This window comes from Panthera onca, chromosome A1, assembly GCF_046562875.1.
Source record: "Panthera onca isolate mPanOnc1 chromosome A1, mPanOnc1 haplotype 2, whole genome shotgun sequence".
Lineage (NCBI taxonomy): Eukaryota > Metazoa > Chordata > Mammalia > Carnivora > Felidae > Panthera > Panthera onca.
The window spans coordinates 235899611-235910646 of NC_138339.1; the positions used below are offsets into that span (position 1 = coordinate 235899611).

Sequence of the window (11036 nt, forward strand, 5' to 3'; positions counted from 1 at the left end):
CCTGAACATACGTGGAAGGGATAGAGTATGTGACCTCCAAGTGAGCCCTCCCGGTGCTAACTTCCTTAGATTCTCGGAGACTTCAGCTCGCCGTCCTGTCTCTCCACACAGCACGTGCCTTGTTGCAGGGTCCTTGTGATCTGCCATGAGGATGTGAATGGCAGCAAGTGATTTCAATCCCTGTGGACGGATTGTGCCTGTGGTCGTCTGAGTCGCCAGTCTTTGTCTTGACATTTTAGGTGAACGACATTACGCCTGGGGCTGGAGGTAGAGCTTCCTCAGAAGCCGGATATTTTCTGTCCTGTTCCCGCCCAGTCCCCTACCCCCGCCCTAGCCCTGTCCAGTGGCCTCGCTGACACCTGTCACGGCCCCCCTCCCCCACGGACCACACGAGACACCCCATACGGACTCCCTCAGGGTTTCCGGGCCTGTCACATTCCAGCCGTACCCTGGCGACCTTCCTGTGCAGGTTCCGCCCAGCTCCATCAGGTGCAACTGACCGAGTGGTGCCTCAGGCTCGCAGGCCCCTCCCCTCCTGCCCAGGGGCTCTTGGGGGATGCCGGGCATGGGATTCTGGGGGAGGCATCGGGGGCACACACGTGTGCAACATAGACGGTGGGATGGTCGGTAGAGGGAAGCGGATGAATAAATGCTGTGTGTCCATTGGTTGAGTCCAGTGGAGCCCAAGGGAGAGAATGGTCCCTTTTGGAGGTGCTTCTGGGACAAGGGAAGCAAGGAAGAGACTCCACAGAGGAAACATTCTGAGGTGAATCCTAAGAGAAGCGGGCCGTGTCGGCTCGGGTCGTGATCTTGGGGTTCGTGAGTTCGAGCCCCACATAGGGCTCTCTGCTGTCCACATGGAACCTGCTTCCCGATCCTCTGTCCTCCCCCCTCTCTCTGCCCCTCCCCTACTTGTGCTCTTTCTCTCTGTCTCTCTCAAAATAAATAAACTTAAAACAATAGGAATGATAATAATAAAAAAGGTCATGGGGGAAAGAGCCTGCCCATAGTTGGGTAGGCTAGGACCAGAAGGAAGGGCACGGGGGGAGTGCTGCAGTGGATAGACAAGGCAGCAGAGGCACGGGGCCCCAGGAGTTCCCCTGACCTTCTGTGCACAGGTGCCCTCGCTGCCCCTCGCCCCCCAGTTAGTCCACCCCTGCAGCAGTCACCTGCAGGGGTCACTTCCCCTCCATCCCTGCAGTGGCCGCCCGTGTGGGTCTCTGCTGTGTCCAGATTGCCTGTCTCCAGCTTTTTCATGCCATCCCTGCTCATCATCAGTTGTGTCGTTTCTCGTGGAAGAACTAAAACCTTCCTCGTTGCTGGGGAGAAAGTATGGCTTGGCGTTTTCACAGGAGTCTCTCATTCTGGGCCCTCAGGGCCCCTCGGGTCTCTGTTCTTCATGCAATTACACATGGAAGAACGGGAGGGGAAAGCCTGGCTGTAAAGGATCTGGGGGTCTCAGTGGCATAGTTTGATCTTGAAGTGTTTGTTTCTTGATCGTCATGAAGAATTGATCTTAAATTTAAATTCAGAACGGACCAGGTTCATTCGGGTTTGTCTACATTCGGGCATACAGACTTGATATATAATATACATAATACACACACACACACACACACACACACACATACACACACACACAGTTGTCTTGGGTCTTGGTTTTGTTGTTACTTTTATTAAAAAAAAATTTTTTTAACGTTTATTTTTGAGAAAGAGAGGAAGAAAAAAGTGGGGGAGGGACAGAGAGAGAGCGAGAGAGAAAATCCCAAGCAGGCTCTGCATTGTCAGCGCAAAGCCCGACACGGGACTTGAACCCACGAACCGTGAGATCATGACCTGAGCCGGAGTCAGACGCTCAACCGACTGAGCCACCCAGGCGCCCCTACTTTTATTTTTAATCTGTTAGAGGAGAAGTAAATAAATGTTCCAGGCAGATTACTGGGAGCCTCCAACCACAGACAGCATCTCTGCCCGACTCTCCAGATGAAGACCGGTTTCTGTGTCCGCTGGCCTGATGACAAGGGGAGACGGGAAGTGTAAAAGGATTTTGCTCTGAGGAGCTCCTTGGACACAGTAGCGTGTGATGGAATTTCTCCATAAAAGACACATTTTATACGAAGAGTATAAACCTTCAGGGTCCTGGCCTTGGAGCCCACAGCCTTCCTTCGGGAGGGCCGGCCAGTGTCTGTTCCGTAAGCTTTGCCCTCCTTCCGCCATAGGTTCCTGTATTGCTCACCGCCCTGCCCAGCCTGTCATTGATGACACGTGTCTCCTGTTTTCCATGGAAAATCGTTCCCCTGAGCTTCCTGCAGGGATATTTTGGGACTAAGAACCTTGACTTCGTTTTTTTTCTTTTTTCCCCTCTACCTTGCGTAACAGCTCTGATTCCTAACTCTCGAATTTTCTCTCTCCCCTGCTGTTTATTCGTCTATGAAAAGAAGTCTCCTTTGGCATCCCGTTTTAGGTTTATAGGACCTATGTGTACCTACTGCGCAAAGTTATTTACCTCTGTGATTTTTTAAAATTTTAGATATAAAGTATCCAGTGTTCAAGAAGCAAGGGTATTTTGTTGGCTCGCATTTTATGATCATGAACTGCAGAAAATGGCTTGTGTGAGCGAAGTTTGCGTAGAGTTTCAGAACCAGAGTGCTGCCTGATGTACTTCCTCTGAGCTTGCTTTGACCTGGTTTTCACTTAGACTGGGATGTGAATTTTAACTTCTTTTTCCCTTTCATAACGCAGTGCCGTGATTGATAAAGGATGAATGATAGCGTTTGGAAAATCACCGCATTTAGATGCAGATACCTAGTGAGCCGTAAACCACTGAAGCTCCTCTTACCCACTCACCATCGCATGGGTGATTTGTCCCGAGTTCCTTCCTGCATATTAATATTCAGGTAGCAATGACCTGTGGGAATTAAGTACTAACACCACCGATCAGAGGTGTGAAATGGGTGAGCCGTTCTAACCCCAGGCTTCAACTTTCTTACCTGGAAATCAGGAGGGTGAACTAGCTTGCAACCTGAGCACCCTTCTAGACCTGTCTGGAGTGGGGGTGGCGAATTCAGGATGGTACTTCTGTCTACGGCCACTAGATGTCGATGTTTCTGAGAGACCCGGGGTGTCCCTCGGAGCTCCTGAATCCTGCTGATGGGAGCACCGTGATGCTTTGGTTTCATGTTTGTAAGATTTAGGGGCTGGTGACTCAGCCATTGACACTCGATGAGGATTTTAAGAGACACCAGAACAATCCCTGAGTTTTCCCGATGTCTGTTTGAATCCTGACTGGAAACTGAAACACTTCCAGGAATGGATTATTGTGTGTGCCGTGGAATAGGAATTTATAAGGATTTTCCAAACATAAATGAATCAACAGAGGAAAACGTATTCTGGATTATTTATATGCTCGAGGTGTAGACATCTTTAAAAATGGCAGAGCAGTCACAGGCTTACCCTCTGTGTCCAGCAACTGCCTGGGGCTCCTGCGTATCTTTGCCTGTGCTGGGTCACTCTGGGTAATCGGTGCCCTGTGCCGGTGGGCAACCTTGCAAAGGGGAGGCAGAAGCGGAGGGGGGGGGGGGGACATGGAGGAGGATGTGAAGACGCCCACAAAGAATAATGACTCCAAGGACAACACAGCAGGTCCCTCCTACGCCACTTCCAGTGTGGGAAAGTCCGTGGTCCCCACCACAGCTTGTCACAGCAGCCCCCGTGGGGTAGACCACTGGTTCATTTAGCCAGGAAAGGAGGGAAATCATTCAGGGGAGTTTCAAGAGAACTTCAAATCCCTTTGCAGTAATCTTGCATAGGTCAATGTCCAGTTTGGCAAAATGAGCTCCATTCAAGTACGTTTTTAAGTAGGGGGCGTTCTAAGAAGTAACCACCAAGTGGAAATGTCGATGGTATGGCCTTAGGAAGATCAGCCCACCCAGAAGTCATGTTCCAATTTAGTGTTGGGGGAAACTGCATGATAATGTGAGGATCTGAGTACTGATAAATCACCCAATAATGGCATCAACTTCTTGCGGTAATACGTTCTCGGGCATTTATTTTTTTATTTTATTTATTTTTAAAATTTATTTTGAGAGAGACAGCGAGAGAGAGCAGGGGAGGGGCAAAGAGGAGGGGGGAGAGAGAATCCCAAGCAGGCCCCACACTGTGAGTGCAGAGCCCAACATGGGCCTTGAACTCACAAACGGTGAGATCCCGACCTGAGCTGAAATCAAGAGTCAGACGCCTACCCAACGGAGCCACCCAGGCACTCCTGTTCTCTGGCATTAAAAAAAAAAAAAAAAGTGGGTTTAGCTAGTTTTCTTTAAGAAGGCGGCTATTATGACTAACGTTTTACATTTATTATTCAATCTTTTTTTATGAACAACGTAGCACCAGTTGCTGTAATTCAAAATCTATATGGCGAGAAAGCGAATATTGTGCCCTGTCTTACTTTACATAGTCTTTGAGGTTCAGATCAGCGACCCCACAGTGTCTAGCGGTCTGAAAGGGTATCAGACTGTGGTTTACGTGTATATAGTATGAAGCATATGTATTCGTGATAATTCTGTACATTTGTATGATAGTCAATTTCGGTTTCGTGGTTCTTAAACTCTCCCCCCCGCCCCCAGCCCTCTCCTCCTCCTTCAGGGTTACACGTGTTGTGATGTAGCCTTCCCTTCATTGTTGGTACAGCATCGTCTTCAAGACCACAGACTCAGTCCGAGGGCCTGGGTTCAAAACCTGGCTCTGACCTTTTCTATTGTCGTAGGCAATTTGGAGAGAAAGCAAGAACCAGCAGGGGAGGGGTAGAGAGAGGGGGTACACAGAGGGTCCGAAACAGACTCGGTGCTGACGGCAGAGAGCCCGACGCGGGACTCAAACTCAAAACCGTGACCTGCACCGAAGTCAGACGCTTAACTGACTGAGCTCCCAGGCAGTCACCGTCTGTCCGTCTAAAATGTCTTTATGGCACTTTAGATATGGTGATATCTCAGGCGCCGTGCTGAGCAGCGGGGAGCCAGTGGTAGTGGTAGGAAGGATGCCTGAGAACAAGGGCCCCCTCACCTGTCCTCAGGTGCCACTAACCCTTACTAGCCAGGCGGCTCTGGCTAAGTCACTCGACCTCGCGGGGCCTCGGATTTCTCTCTGGTCAAGTAAGAAAGTCCGTCGTCTCAAAATTACTTTCCAACTCTACATATTCTTGGATGTTCTAGCACCGAGCCAAGTAGGCTTGTGTGGAAATTCATTTCCGTGGGCGGAGGAGGCTCGTCTGTCCGCACCCACGGATGCAGAACACAGCGACTGCGAGGTGTGAGAGGAACGACCTTGGCGGCACCATATCTCATTATGGAAAGTGGGGTTATTTTGATGCTTGGAATGAAGGGAGATACAAAGATCTCACACGGTAACATCTGTGGTTTGGACAATTTAGGGAGCATATTGACAACAGGTTGCACTGGTGTCAGGAACCGACAGTGGTTGCCAAAGAGAAGCACCCTCGGGCACCTTAGCGAGCCTCTGCAGGGGATGATGGGATAAGGAGAGCGCCTCAACATTTCATGGATGCTGAAGCAGCCGAATAGAGGAAATCAGTCACTTTTTAACCAAACGAGTAAACAGAGCAAGGGAAACCCAGGAGTGATGAAGGACTAGGGGCGCCTGGGGGGCTCAGCGGGTTGAGCGTCCGACTTCGGCTCAGGTCATGACCTCACGGGTTCGAGCCCCGCGTCGGCCTCTGTGCCGACGGCTCGGAGCCTGGAGCCTGCTTCCGATTCCGCGTCTAGGATCCATGGAGAGATGCTTTGGGAGTTCCGGAGCGGGGCAGGCAGGCAAAGCTTAAGCATCTGGTGAACCCGGTAGACTCGTGTTTGGACTTGCAGAGTAGTGGCAGAATAAACATAACCCTAGATCCGTTATTCGTTTTCCGTACAAGACGCGGGGCGACTGGAACCCTCCTCCGCACTCCCGTGGCACCGCACTCTTCAGCCGAAATGGCACCCTTAACTTGCAGCTCGATGCGGTGTCTCCCTCCAGAATTTCCGCTCCGTGGATGCTGAGGTGCTATCCCAGGGCTCGTTGCTGCTGTGCTCTCAGCGCCCAGCCCAGTGTCCAGCGCACAAGAGGAGAACACGCGTACGTGTTTGTGTCCCCAGGGAATGGAAAGGCTAGCGTGTGAATTTCAGCAGTGTCGTCTCTGCCCTGTGCCTACCCGGAAGCCCGGTCCCAGGTTCTGGGTGCCCTGGGGGCTCTGCTTCGGGAGAGGAGTGAAGACGTGAATGAGCAAGCTGCTCTGCGTTTGTGACATGATGTCCAACCCGCTCGGGTCACAGGTCTGTCTGACTGTGCTTCGGGGCAAGGAATGGCCATAATGGGCCATAAACTCGATTTCTTCGTTCTCGCAGTCGACCCCATCCCCACTACCTTCTCCCCAACCTCCACCCCTCTGGGCACTAGAGACACAGAGTCCCAGAGCTGGACAGTCGCAGCCTTTTGGATTCTCCACGCCACACGTGTCACCGCTTTCTTTTCCCTTCTCCCCGTGCAGTGACCCTAAACCGAGGCTGCAGTTGGGGTGGGAGAGAAGGTTCACAGCCCGCCCCGCATCCCCAGCCTTGGGGGTCCGAGAGGACCGAGAGGAAGTCAGACTGAGTTTGGCTGCCCCAGATCGCCTTCCTCTGTTTTCCTGTGATCTCAGCCCCTGGGGTGACTGCCAAACCCCACCTTGTCGTATCTTCATTCTGTGGGTGCTGTGGCCAAGGGCCGTAGAATGCAGGAAGGAATGTTCAAGGTCAGATTCAAACTTGGCGAGCTGCTACCCACATAGCAATGTGAGTGCCTCCTATGCCCGATCCTGGACGCACTCCCGTTTCACCACACTCGGTGGCCTCCACACCCCATGCCACATCAGAGGGTGGAATCTTTATATTTGTTTCTCTTTGCATAATCGTGATGCCACATAAGTTGAGTTTTTGCCGGCCACGAAACAAAACCCAGAAAGCTCGCTTTGGATGATATCTTTTCATCTTAAGGGGAAGGCAGGAATCCAAGTGTAGAAAACGGTCTATTGCCCACTACTTGCTATTATCGTTTCAATATCAGATAACACCAGCAATAGCAAACTCACTGGGCTCCTGGCACTGTTGAAACCTTTTAAATCGTAGGAGCCCATTTAACCCTCCCCACAGTGTAATGGGTAGGCAGTTCTAACGTCTCCATGTCGAGGTTGAGGGAAACAAGGCACAAGAGAAGGGCGTGGAACTTCCCACCTAGGTGGCTTTTGTTGTATACGGTATGAAAAACCAGTTCACAAGCTGCAGATCTGCCTCTGTGTCATAAGGGCTACGAGTTGTTTAAAGTAATAATTAATGACCCGAGTAGAGACTCTAGAAAAGAAAATGATCGAGTAACTTTCTTGCTTTGAAACCCCAGGCCTGGAAAATGCCTACCCAGTTGTGAAACTCAAATAATTTATTTGTTCCTTATTTTCGTTTGATCAAACGAAGCCAGATCAGTGAAAAATAGCTAATTATTCGGGGAAAGGGTCGAATTGTTCCTTCTCTAATGATTTATGTAGAGGCTTTATAGGTGTTTTTGGTTAAGGTATGAGGCAGCAAAGCTTCCTTTTAAACAAAGTGCCCAAGATATCTCCAACCCCTTGTACATTATTTTTGAGACCTCCACTAGCGATGCCACTGCAGCTCATAGAGACCCGGGAGCTCTTCAGGACAAGGACTCCGATCTGTTTGCTGTTGTAGCCACACCCCCCAGCACCGCGCTTGCTGGGAACATGGGCGTCAAGAGAAGTCTGTCTTTGATCCGTCCAGAAAACCATTCTCCTCACGAACACAGCGGCTGTACCGTGCCTTGTTTGCTTGATTGCTGGCCTTCTTCATCACACTTGGATCCTAATAGCTTTTGGCCCTTTCCAAAGGTAGAATTCACCTTCAGAAGATAAGGATTTAGCGCTGCTAAGTGACTTAAACTCATGCTTCACTCTCTGAGGGCTAATTCCCAAAGGAGGAAGAAAGAAACTGTTTCTGAGACTCTATTACATGCGGAGCACAGGTACGTTCCTCTCTGTCATCTCATTTAATCTTCTCATCAGTTTTGTGACGTTTTATGGTTCTTTTATAATTGGAGGAGCTTGAGGTTCAGAGAGATGAAGTAACTCACCCGAAGGCACACAGCTCAGCTGGTTATGCTTTAGAACCAAGATTTAACTTGGGTGGCTTTGACTCGGAAGCCTACTTTGCACCGCCGTTGCGGCCTTGAGGAGGAGGTCGGGAGATGTTATAAGCAGTAGAGACATCAGTGAAGAGACACATAACCAACGGGAATGCCGGGAAGGACAGCACGCTCGTTTCCGTGCAGACGCTAACCGGTCGGGTTACATCTCAGACGGTTTCTTGTGACTCTCGGCAAGTGATTGCTTCGTGCTGATGTTCTTCTAGGAACAGCTGTCAGGACTTCTAGCCCCACGCCCACTTCCTGTGGCCCCAAAGTTCTGGGTACTGACCGCTACCCCGGTGGTTGTGGGTCTGGGCGAGAATGCCATCTTCTGCGAGAAGGCTGAAGGGCAGGGCAGGGCGAGGGAGGGGTTGATCAGGGTGGGGACACTTGGAGCAGGCCATCGCGATGGAATTCTCCCTCTGACGGGGTGACCTTCACCTGGACAGTAAGGGTAGGGGTGCGGGGCTGCGGTGGGCAGAGGGGCCCTGCCTTCCCGCCGCCTCCACCCTCCCCTCCCAGAGGCCCACGTCCTGGTCAGGTCACCTCACTTTCTGGAGGCCTCCTTTCTGATCTGCCAGTCGGAGGGCATCGGGGCAGGTGGCTAAAGAGCTCCAACTCGGAAGTTTCCACCTCCTTCTAGATGTTAGGCCTGAGTGCAGTAAGGGGATCCAGGGCGGAACCGGGACGGGACGTGCACCGTACGGGAGGGTGCGCGTGCACGCGTGGGCGCGTGCACACGTTTGCATGTGTCGTTGCTGTCCCGCCTTCCGTCCCAGAGTCCCTGGTCAGGATGATGTAAAGGCAGAATCAGAGCGTCTACACTTTGATTCTGGATGCATGTTACAATGGAGGCTGTTGCGCGCTGCGCGGTAGGTGTTGGCGCCCTTCTGACCCCAGGCATGGTCCTGCCGTTTGACGGCCCAGGGCCCTCCCGCTTCGTTACCTGCGCCCCCCGAGCCCCGCAGGCCAGGCGACCCCTCCGGCCCCCGCCTGGGGGCTCCACGCCAGCAGCCTTGAACCAGTAGGTCTTTGTAGCCACTGTGAGCAGTTCAGCAGGCTGTGCGTGCTTCTTCCAGAGGGGCCAGACCTGTCCAGCTGCCCGTTTCCAGAGACCGCAGTCCCCTCGCCAGCAGTGGCTTTTGTGTCTTCTGTTTTGAAAGTCTCGGAATCCAAAGACCGACTTTGGCGTCTGCCGATTCACTTTTAAGGCAAAAAAACCAAAAACAACCCTGTCCCGCTTACAGCTGCTGCCGAGAGGTTGGGGCCACACTTGTCTTCGTGGCTGCTGTTGGAACTGACGTTCCAGGCAGCCCGCGGCCATCCACGCACATCGCACCGCGGGTCTGTCGTGTCACATCAGATGGTGGCACTTCTGCACACTCAGGGTGCCCCTGGCCTGGTGTTGCACTCGGAATCAGGTGCAAAGACCAGGCCGGGACCTCTCAGGGCCTGCCCGTGCCGGCCTTCCCCCCCTGCCTCCCCCTTCCCTCCCCTCCCGCTGTCCTCTGGCCCCTCTGTCCTGGAGGCCTCCCTCCACACGCAGCGTGGCTGTCATGGCCTCTGCAGGAAGCCTCCTCATCCCGGCACCCCCTGCCCCCTTCAGCTGTCTGCCCGGTGCCATCCTTCACACCGGCCTCTCCTGACCACCTGACCTAAGAGAGCGGCCCCTGCCCCTCTCAATTCCCTCACCTGCCTGATTCTTCTCACAGCACGTCCCCACCGCCCTATGTCGAGGCCCCTCGAAGGTGCGCTCCACACGGCAGGGACTGTGTGGCATTCACGTCTGTATTGTCATTGCCAAGCCACCATCTGGCACAGAGAGCACGCTGAATAAATACATCGGATGGGTGAGCGAGTTGTTGTAATTCTTGACCCGTGCCCACGTTATGAGGCCCTCGGGCCAACCGCCAGCCCCTCCTTTTAACCCCAAGCTGACCTGGGCTTCCCCTCCCCTGCGCCAAGGGCCTCAGCCGACTACAGCTCAAACATTTGTGCCCTACCCTCTGGAAATCTCCTTGTGGGAAAACACGCTCCCCTACCTCATCGCTACATGTTCCTCTGCCTCCTTGCCTGAACGGAACCCTGGCTGTCAGTCAAGAACACAGCTTCCCTGAAGCCCACTCAAGTAGGCGTGCCTCCTCCCCCCACATCCTCTGTACCCTAGGGTCAGGAAGAAGGGTTGTACCCTACCTCCGCAGCAGCCAGAGTCAGAAACTCAGGCCAGACCTGGTCAGCAGCCGTGGAACCGTGGCCTGGGGAGGAACAGACCCAACCAGGAAGAGGCCTGGGGTTGCCATTTTCAAGATCCTAGGTAAAGCGGCCCCCATTCACCTCCCAAACCTGGTGCTCAGTGGGTCTCTCCCATGCTAGCCTTCCAGGGCTGCATTGGAAGCAGATGGGATTGGTTGAACTTCTTTCTCCGCCCCCCCCCCCCCCCCCCCCCCCCGCCCCTCCCAGACACTGCTGTCCTTCCCGGACCAAACCTCTGAAGTCTTAATGCTTTTCTCATCTCTGGTCGGAATATAACTCCATTATGACATTCGTGGGTAAACACCAGAATCCAGGCAGCGAACACTTGGAAATCCCACCGATCCTGGATCTCTCACTCTTGCTTCATGCTTATTATTTTTGAGTTATAAATACTGTCTGTAAATTGAGAGGGGTTATGATTAGGGTGAATAAGGCTTTATTCATCAAACTTCAAGAGCGTCAAAACTAGGTGGCTCAATAAAAAAGATATAAAGAAACACCTACCCAATATTAAGCCTGAATCTTTGTGTAGGTCAAAAAATATAAGTAGATTGGGGAAGGTT

General features: G+C 52.4%; 1 non-coding gene across 1 annotated transcript; it reads right to left on the bottom strand.

Moving 5' to 3' along the window:
• Positions 1-1793: 1793 nt before the first annotated feature.
• TRNAR-CCG (transfer RNA arginine (anticodon CCG)) lies at positions 1794-1878 on the bottom strand. Its single transcript has one exon. It is a non-coding gene; the product is annotated as a tRNA-Arg (tRNA).
• Between the last annotated feature and the right edge of the window lie 9158 nt (positions 1879-11036).